The sequence below is a fragment of the Lolium perenne genome, chromosome 7 (genome assembly GCF_019359855.2).
Source record: "Lolium perenne isolate Kyuss_39 chromosome 7, Kyuss_2.0, whole genome shotgun sequence".
In the NCBI taxonomy this organism is placed as follows: domain Eukaryota; kingdom Viridiplantae; phylum Streptophyta; class Magnoliopsida; order Poales; family Poaceae; genus Lolium; species Lolium perenne.
In genome coordinates this window covers 247986794-247996764 of record NC_067250.2, presented here as the reverse complement: position 1 = coordinate 247996764, position 9971 = coordinate 247986794, and the positions used below count along the sequence as shown (strand labels likewise).

The following is a 9971-nucleotide window of genomic DNA, read 5'->3' as shown; positions in this document are numbered from 1 at the left end:
AGTTGATTATCAATCTATCATATATGTTGTTTATGTTCTTGCATGCTCTCCATTGCTAGTAGAGGCTCTGGCCAAGTTGATACTTGTAACTCCAAGAGGGAGTATTTATGCTCGATAGTGGGTTCATGCCTCCATTGAATGCAGGGCGTGTGAGAAAGTTCTAAGGTTGTGGATGTGCTGTTGCCACTAGGGATAAAACATCGATGCTTTGTCTAAGGATATTTGTGTTGATTACATTACGCACCATACTTAATGCAATTGTCTGTTGTTTGCAACTTAATACTGGAAGGGGTTCGGATGATAACCTGAAAGTGGACTTTTTAGGAATAGATGCATGCTGGATAGCGGTCTATGTACTTTGTCGTAATGCCCTGATTAAATCTCATAGTACTCATCATGATATATGTATGTGCATTGTTATGCCTTCTTTATTTGTCAATTGCCCAACTGTAATTTGTTCACCCAACATGCTATTTATCTTATGGGAGAGACACCACTAGTGAACTGTGGACCCCGGTCCATTCTTTACATCTGAAATACAATCTACTGCAATTGTTATTTACTGTTCTTCGCAAACAAACATCATCATCCACACTATACGGTTAATCCTTTGTTTACAGCAAGCCGGTGAGATTGACAACCTCACTGTTACGTTGGGGCAAAGTACTTTGATTGTGTTGTGCAGGTTCCACGTTGGCGCCGGAATCCCTGGTGTTGCGCCGCACTACATTCCGTCACCAACAACCTTCACGTGTTCCTTGACTCCTACTGGTTCGATAACCTTGGTTTCTTACTGAGGGAAAACTTGCTACTGTATGCATAACACCTTCCTCTTGGGGTTCCCAACGGACGTGTGTCTTGCACGCATCAAGCTCTTTTTCTGGCGCCGTTGCCGAGGGGATCAAGACACGCTGCAAGGGGAGTCTCCCACTTCCAATCTCTTTACTTTGTTTTTGTCTTTCTTTACTTTATTTACTGCTTTGTTTGCTCTTTATATCAAAAACACAAAAAAATTAGTTGCTAGTTTTACTTTATTTACTGTCTTGTTCTCCATATTAAAAACACAAAAAAAATTAGCTACTTGCATTTACTTTATTTAGTTTGCGTTATTTACTACTGCTAAAATGGGTACTGTTGAGAATACTAAGTTGTGTGACTTCACTAGCACAAATAATAATGATTTCCTATGCACACGTATTGCTCCACTTGCTACTACAGCAGAATTTTTTGAAATTAAACCTGCTTTACTAAATCTTGTTATGAGAGAGCAATTTTCTAGTGTTAGTTCTGATGATGCTGCTGCCCATCTTAATAATTTTGTTGAACTTTGTGAAATGCAAAAGTATAAGGATGTAGATGGTGATATTATAAAATTGAAATTGTTTCCTTTCTCCTTAAGAGGAAGAGCTAAAGATTGGTTGCTATCTTTGCCTAAGAATAGTATTGATTCATGGACTAAATGTAAGGATGCTTTTATTGGTAGATATTATCCTCCCGCTAAAATTATATCTTTGAGAAGTAGCATAATGAATTTTAAGCAATTAGATAATAAACATGTTGCTCAAGCATGGGAGAGAATGAAATCTTTGGTGAAGAATTGCCCAACCCATGGACTAACTACTTGGATGATCATCCAAACCTTCTATGCAGGATTGAATTTTTCTTCGCGGAACCTATTGGATTCAGCTGCTGGAGGTACCTTTATGTCCATTACTTTGGGGGCGGCAACAGAGCTTCTTGATGATATGATGACAAATTACTCTGAATGGCACACGGAAAGAGCTCCACAAGGTAAGAAGGTAAATTCTGTTGAAGAAACCTCCTCCTTGAGTGATAAGATTGATGTGATTATGTCTATGCTTGTGAATGGTAGATCTAATGTTGATCCTAATAATGTTCCTTTTGCTTCATTGGTTGCCCAAGAAGAACATCTTGATGTGAACTTCATTAAAAATATTAATTTCAACAACAATGCTTATAGGAATAATTCTGGTAACAACTATAGGCCACTAGATGACCTGTTGCGCTATCGCGCAAATGGCAGAATCAAACCAGAATTTAAACCATAAGTTTTAGCTTATTTTAATATTAAGAATTACCACGTAATATCATCATAAAACTCTACAGCAGCGATATCAGATTGCAATGAACCAAGCAATGAAGATGTCTTAGATTTAGTTGTAAGCTACAGAATAAAACAATTTTAGGTAATCAGCTTCATCTTCTGACAGTCTGTCCAGGGAGCGACATCATCACCACCCTGACAATAGAAGTAGTAAATATTTTGAAGGTACATTGATGTCATGAATAAAAAAGTATAGTTCATTATTTACATGAATGGCAATGAAATATTCAGAAATAATACAATTTTTTAAGCAGCAACAAAACTATATTGCAAGTAAAGCAACAATACTATATTGCAAGTAAAGTGACAATAATGTCATCATAAAACTATATGGCAGTGGTGCCAGATTACAATGAACCTTGCAATAGAGATGTCTTAGATTTAGTAGTAAGGTACACACTAAAACAATTTCAGGTAATCAGCAGGCGCTTCATCTTCTCTAGAGAGAAGACATCATCACCACCCTGCCAATAGAAATTCAGAATATATCATGATCGCAAAACAACATCAGAAGTGTTCATCCAGTTCAGCTACAAATAAAGATGTTTTCAGCCTGGGATCTTTATTTTCTTGTACTCAAAACGGCAACCAATATCGTAGATAACATGATTATACCTCATATTGAAAGCGAATAAAAGGTAACGATTGTTGTATCATGCTATATAAGGAGAAACAACTCAAAGAGGGATTTGCCTGAATTATGTCTACCCCATATTGCATACGACAGCTATTTAATATACCATACTTTCCTATCTTCCATGAATCACAAGTTCCTTGCCACTTCAAACTACATCGCAGGGAAGTGAAGGGCTTATATCTGAAAAAGGTACACTACTATTTAAGAAAAACTTGCCAGAGCAGCCTGGGCAGCCGCTCGGTGTCACTGGGAGCTAGATCCACCCATGCTTGTACTCACAAAAAACCCACTTAATAGTTTGACCACTAAAACTGGTTTAAGAGCTTGACAAAAGAAGTTAACATATACATTTTGCTAAAAAAAATATGAACTGCAGAAGCAATAGTAGTATTTATGTCCATAATGACAACCAAATCACCTACTTACTAATATTACATTGGAGTGTGAATTTTCATATGCTAAAAAACTATGTGAATAAGGACATGATCAATGAATCAATGGTGCGAAGTAATGCAAAAATATTAGAAATGCTTTAAAGCAACAAATTTTCCCATTTACAAATGTGCTAATACAGAATACTCCTGTAACCCATACTGACAGCGCAAGATTAACTCTGACTCTGAATGCTAGTACCCTAAACATGTGTGTAACTTGCTAATTATTATTATTATATACAAAATGTAATAACAGTTACACGAACTTAATATATGCCAGTACATTGCAAGAATTCTATGATCATATATGAGCCAAATACATTGCCAGTACAAAAAATCAATGGCAGCATGTAGATATGCTCGAAATCCAAAGAGCAAACTTCTAATACACCAATTAGCATTTCCCTAATTTTCATGCCTTAACATTAATCTGTACCTGCCTACCCTCATATGAAAACTTCAGAACACTGAAAATATGATCAATCCATATGCATGGAGAACCTCATAGTCAGAAAACAACATTGCTTTCATAAAAAGGAAACAATACAATATGTTTCTTAACAACATGGGCCATGAAAGAGCAGGAACATGTGTAACATTTGCTTCAGAATCACAGAATGTAAAAACTTAAGGCAAATAAAAACTTGGTCAAATTCCCTTCTCGTCCCTTCTCTAAATGAACCATTTTAGCTACGGCAGTGCACAACGAGAGAGAGAGAGAGAGAGAGAGAGAGAGAGAGAGAGAGAGAGAGAGAGAGAGAGAGAGAGAGAGGAGAAGGGAGGGGATTGACATGCCTGACCTGGTCGTCGCATGTGGACGCCGCTACATCGCTGACTGGCACCGTTCGCCACAACATCGCCACGCCTCCTCTCTTCCATGACCTCCTCCATTTCTGATTCGCGACGCTCAGATGAATATATCGATGGCAACAAAGTTCACTTAGCATGACTATGCTTACCAGTCTCTGAGGCAAAAACAGAGCACCAGATAGTTCTGTTTTCCCAACGAAAGCAAGACTCATTATCATGCTTGAAATCAGATATAAAAATGTACTCACTTTTTAAACACGGAGAAAATAGAACACTTCAAAATATTACAAAGGTAAAAACGTTCAAACAAAGAACTTTTACCTTTCCTGCAATACAGAAGTAATCTTTTCACAGAAAAGGAAACATCTACATTTTGTGCTAGTCATATGCTTGCCTTCCTGAAATTCCGAGGTAATCTTTTAGTTGCCCAACATTCCAATTGGATGCATCTCATCAAATCAATAAAAAATACAATTAAAGATAATGCATTTATCAGATCTATACTCTCCAGTAATAACCCGGAACCTTACATCTACACCAGGAGGAAGAGTCTACAGCAAGTCGGTCAAGAGCGAGCATGCTATCCTTTCCCTTAGAACCTTACCCACGCAAGCATATAAAAATAACAGTTGAGACATAATTTATGTGATGATGCAGTTGGCTTGGCCCTGAGGAGTTTTTGACATGATTTATTATTATTTCACAAGTTGAATATTATAGCAAAGGCTGATAACTCAGCTGTTAGTACAAACTTCTTTGCTATGCTGGCATCATCAAACTATTAAAGGCAATTCACTGCTCGGAAATTCCAGAAATCAGAAAGATGGCGTGTCATGTGTTTTACACAAAACAACATATGGGGCATCAGTTACCTTGACACCAGCATCAAATGGAAGGCCTGCTGAAGCTTCTTTAGCATTTCCACTTGAATAACGACCAGAAGTGAAGTTAGCCTAGAACACACCATATCGTTTTTTTGTTGCCCGTTTCATGCAATAAACAATGATGCAAAGAAAGCACTTGATCACATAATATTCATTTCTCCATAACAAGCAAAACCAGAATAATATTTAATAAGAAAGAGCATATGACAGTCATATAGCAGTCATATAATCAGGTCTAAATCTAACATGTGTAACTAAATGGAACTGCAGAAAAATTGAAAGAAGAAACAGTCAAACTATACCTTCAATCGAGCTTTTGGTCGAGCTTCCATACCCCCTCATCTACAGCTAGCAAACCACTACTTACCTAAAGGCAAGGAGAGCGAAAAAAACACTGAAATAGAGCACACCAAAAATGGTACGGCAAGAGTGGCATGCCTTGAACCAATCACCATGGATCTACTTGGGAGAGGAACCAGCACAGGAGATGTGAATATCAGAACATGGAAGAGATTAAAAGCATCATCTTGAGAACTTCCATATTGAGAACTGCAATGGTCCCTATCTGAGGCTGCAATAGAGCACCATCTTGAGAACAAGCAATGGTCCCTATCTGAGGCTGCAATAGAGCACCATCTTGAGAACTTCCATAAACGTGGCCACCACAACCCTCGGTTTGGCCTCATGTGGGAAAGAGAGGTGTCCCGTCCATCTTCAGATATCCGCCTTCAACCTCCGTGTCCCTAGGCAGATGGTCTGAGGTAACCTCTTTCTTCCTGGTCTCAGGATTGCACAAATGAATCAACCGTATCAAAGAGTGTCACCTCTTTTACCTCATGGTCTGAGGTCATGAACACACAGGCAAACAAGAAAAATTCCCACTTCTGGCGTGACACACACCTTGTCATCATGGCCCATTATGTATAAGACCTCATGAACGTGCTCAGCAGGCAAGCATCGGCCAACATCTGCGGAACAGAAATATTTAAATACCTTTCACATATCATAACTTCAGACATTGATGTAAACACCAAGGGACTTAAATAAAGATGTAAACACCAAGCTCACATTAGTGCCTTGAAATCCACCATGCTCACCTTCGCTGGATGCAACACCACTTCCCAAGACACGCCTATGGTCTGAACACCTCCCCCGCATCATGCCCAGGCTGTTGCACTACGTGCTTCGCTCATTGTCGCCCATCAGCGCTAGAGCCGCCGCCGGCACGCTTGCTTTCTTGACGGCTCTGAGCATCCTCAAGCAGTGAATTGGGCTCATCGTATTCTTCCTTTACATATGAAGTTTCTGTTAATAAGAGAAAAAATTAGCACACATGAAGTATGTTGCACATTCACCGGGAAAGAGAGACACAACTGGGCAAAATTAAATACTTGATCCTAAGTTAACCAGAAGGTGAAGCATAATTAACCTGGCAATATAGTCTAGCACAGAACGAAACCTGCCCAGGAAGCAACTCATCAAGAGCATACTACTTCGTCGCCTCCAAAAGAGATCTAGAACATGGTGGTAATGCAAGCTTGTGGATAATGTGCTTGGCTGCAAGCTTTGCATTTAAACCTGATAAAAAAAAATCATGAGAGTAGTGAATTAGAACCACACAAATTCCAAATAAAAAGGTAAATTTGGAAACAATAGGGATACATGTGTATAAGTGAGCCAGGCAGGTTTTATTTTTAGTAAGACATAAAATGCACAGAAATAGTAGTGGAGAAACTGATCAGAACCCTTCATATTCACCGACTCAGTTCTCCAAAAAACAAAAATCAAAGTCTTTCGGAGATGTTACTCTTCGGCTGGACTTACATGTAAGAAAGCGAGGCAAAAGAAACTGAATCTTTACTAACCTGGAGACTAATAAAAAGGTGATGAAGATACTCAATTGGGATGGATGATTTCGGTATATTGGCAAACACAAAAGGGAACATAACTCCATTTCAAGCTTGGCACAAACATTATAAAAGAATCAGACTCTAAATAGTTTAGAGATGTGTTGTTTTTAAGTAAAGTATCTAAGACATGCAAGAGCATAAACACAGGCACCAGAAGCACGATACATATACTTGCAACTGATCTATAAATTAAATTCATGAGAAACTGAGGCATTCAACAGTTCTTAACCAATAAGGAAACACAGGGAAAAAAAATTGGCTGGACTATTTGCCTCACAAACTAAATACACTTCTCATGTGTATTTAGTCCGTTTTTAGACTAAAATTTAGATGCGGGTACATCAAGCAAGTGATCCATATTTGAAATTGCTTCAGCAGACAATGCATATAAGCAAATAGTAGAGGCACCTGAGTTCAGCGAGGTCGCAGTTGAAGGTGAAGAGTGGTGCAGTAATATTCATCATGTTTCTCATGATCTCTTCTATCTCGCCCAATCTTATCACCTCTTATCTGTTGAAGCTGTGGTAGATGAAGTGGGTGGTTCACTTGGATCATCAATTCCAGTTGAACCAAGCTGACATGACAATTAAGAAAACCTTAAGAAATAAACAGATTTATTACATATATAAGCGTGAGAAAATGTACATAGTATGCAAGTTACCTCTCTAGATTCCCATTTTGAAAAAATACCTCTCCAGACCAAACCAGGAGGAGAGCTCTCGGCACGGATGAATCCTGGACATCTTTAATGTTGCTGTTTGATGGATAACGTACCAGGTCACATGAATACAAGAGAAGGACCAAACAGAACTTTTGCTGAATCAAGAACTCCTAATGGGGTAAACCAATGGAATTATAATGTCTGCAAGCCGTAAAAACAGAGGCATCGGAACGGTAACAAGAAACAAATGCATTTGGATCTGACTATTATATTCTGTGTTTCGAGCCTAACTGCCTAAGTACATTCAGTTATAGAACATAAGAGCAAAGATGGCAACCAATTTAATAATAAAATACATGAAAGCTGAAAGCTTACCAAGAACAAAACAGAACCTGAAATCCAGCAGAAATTTGAACCACATGCCAACTACAGTGTACAAACCCATGTTTCTTAAAGGCTAGTCATATTCAACTGTTAACTATGAAACGGAAACGAAATGTTCAGTCGTGCATCTATCAACAGGATGAAACAATAGAGATAATTTGGAAAACCCTATCTGTATTACTTACATCACCCATAGTTGTTACAAAATTCAAATTATGTTGATCAAGTGCCTATAGGGACCAACCTGTCGCCGTTGCTGCACATGCATCGGTCGCCCCGGTGTGATTTACACAGAATTCTATAGCTAAGTAAATTTAGAGATAAATTGTATGTACTACTTAGAAAAGTTAACATCTGTCGGCAACCAGATTTGCAGACCTGTAGGCCTAGTTCAGTTCACATGCATGTCAACGAAAAGGGCAGAGGTCTGAATTCTGAAGGAGACAATAAACATGTAGCAGTAGTAGGTAATTGAACCGCATTTCCTGGAACTTTGTCAAGACATTCGTTTGGTACATAATCAGAATATGACCCTAATAATGGTAAGCACACGTCGACAAATGACTACGAATTCCTGCCTTGTTGCATTCCATATATGGGCTAGGGTCAAACAGCAATAGAGGTACTGAATATACCTAATTGACGATTCCTGTGTCCTGCATCCACTCCTATCACATGCAAGGTAGCACGACATGGCCAAGCATTGAGCACTTAAAAACTAAGTTATCGAAATAGAAAACTCAAAGCATTACAATGCCAACTTCACTTATTTTAATTTTATATTTTCTTAACCTTTTTAGGATGATACTGTAGTTATTCTCAACCTTTTTACGATGATACTGTAATTATTTTCTCTATAAACTGAACCAAAAAATTACTTTATAGCAGAAATTGCAGGTTAGCAAGCTGGTATAAACACATTTTTTGATACAAAATTATATTGGCCTCCTAGATTAAATAAATAACTTCATGCACACATAGTTCTCATTGGTGATTAACATGGATCATTATTATGGTATAGTGACAACCGCAAAAACTTGAATACACAACAAAATGATTAAAAGAAGTCGAACCAAAATAAAGAAGTGCCAAACCTTTATAATTACATGATTGGTCACATAGTTGCATTAGCTCCGAAGCATAAATAAAAAATGTCATGACATAAAGAATAGTGGTGAACAATGCTCGAATAAAAGAAATCATTCAAAATATGCCATTTACTTTAAAACAGTCAAGGTTAGCTTACTCTAAAACAGTCAATCCAAGTATAATAATTTCCATTACTCAAAATACCTGAAAACACAAACTGTATTAGAATCACAGTAAACCAACCTGTTATATGGATTGAAATATCAAACTCTGAAGTGAAACACATATAAGAGTAGATGCCTACAAGTTTACCTTTTACCATCTCAGGGAATGGTCCAACAAAGAAGGCGCACTGCCTGTTCCGTATCTCCTATAGCACAAGCCCCCTCAACTTTGAACTCAGCTGCACGATCATCCCAAAGAACCAGTTTGATCTCATGTCCTCTGCATATTAAGACAGAACTTATTAATTAGCTGCAGAAAGCATGTAGGAACAAATAGAAAAATTGTAAAAACATAAACTTCAGTCATATTTCTAATTCTAAAAGGCATTTGGTTCAGCCACATGGAAAAATCGTCACTGTGAACGAAAAATGCAGTGTTTCATCAAGATTGCTATTTGTCTACTTCCGCAAACAGAACCAAGCACAATTTCAGAAAACATTGGCTGCTCTCCTTGTGATACCTTACTAAGCTTAGTGCATGTATTTATTTTGAGTTCTACATCACAAGAGCTTCATTTTAATTCCGAGCCCATGTTGAACACTACATACTTGTTAATTGCATATAGATCAAATAAGCCAATTCCCATATTCAGAAAAATAGTTATTCCATAATGCAAAACCGACCAGATGGCTTACAAAGAGAGAGGGGAGGCCGCCCGCTCTTCCCTCCTGTCTCTGGCCTCCTTCCTCTCCCCTGCAACTCCTCTAGGCGGAGCACCGCCGCCCTGCTGATTCTTGTCTGTAAATTCAGCCACCTAATAGTTTCAGCGAGATCTATGAAATGGAGATATGTCTCATGTGGTACCAACACAT

General features: G+C 38.2%; 1 long non-coding RNA gene across 2 annotated transcripts; it reads right to left on the bottom strand.

Moving 5' to 3' along the window:
• Nucleotides 1-2580: 2580 nt before the first annotated feature.
• On the bottom strand, nt 2581-6524 carry LOC127313223 (uncharacterized). 2 transcript variants are annotated; one of them, XR_011749100.1, is made up of 5 exons: nt 6320-6524; nt 5959-6195; nt 5791-5858; nt 4879-5666; nt 2581-4404 (listed from the first exon to the last, which is right to left on the bottom strand). It is a non-coding gene; the product is annotated as an uncharacterized lncRNA (long non-coding RNA). The 2 variants fall into 2 exon arrangements; XR_011749101.1 differs by having other exon boundaries at nt 2581-4190; nt 5193-5666.
• Nucleotides 6525-9971: the final 3447 nt, after the last annotated feature.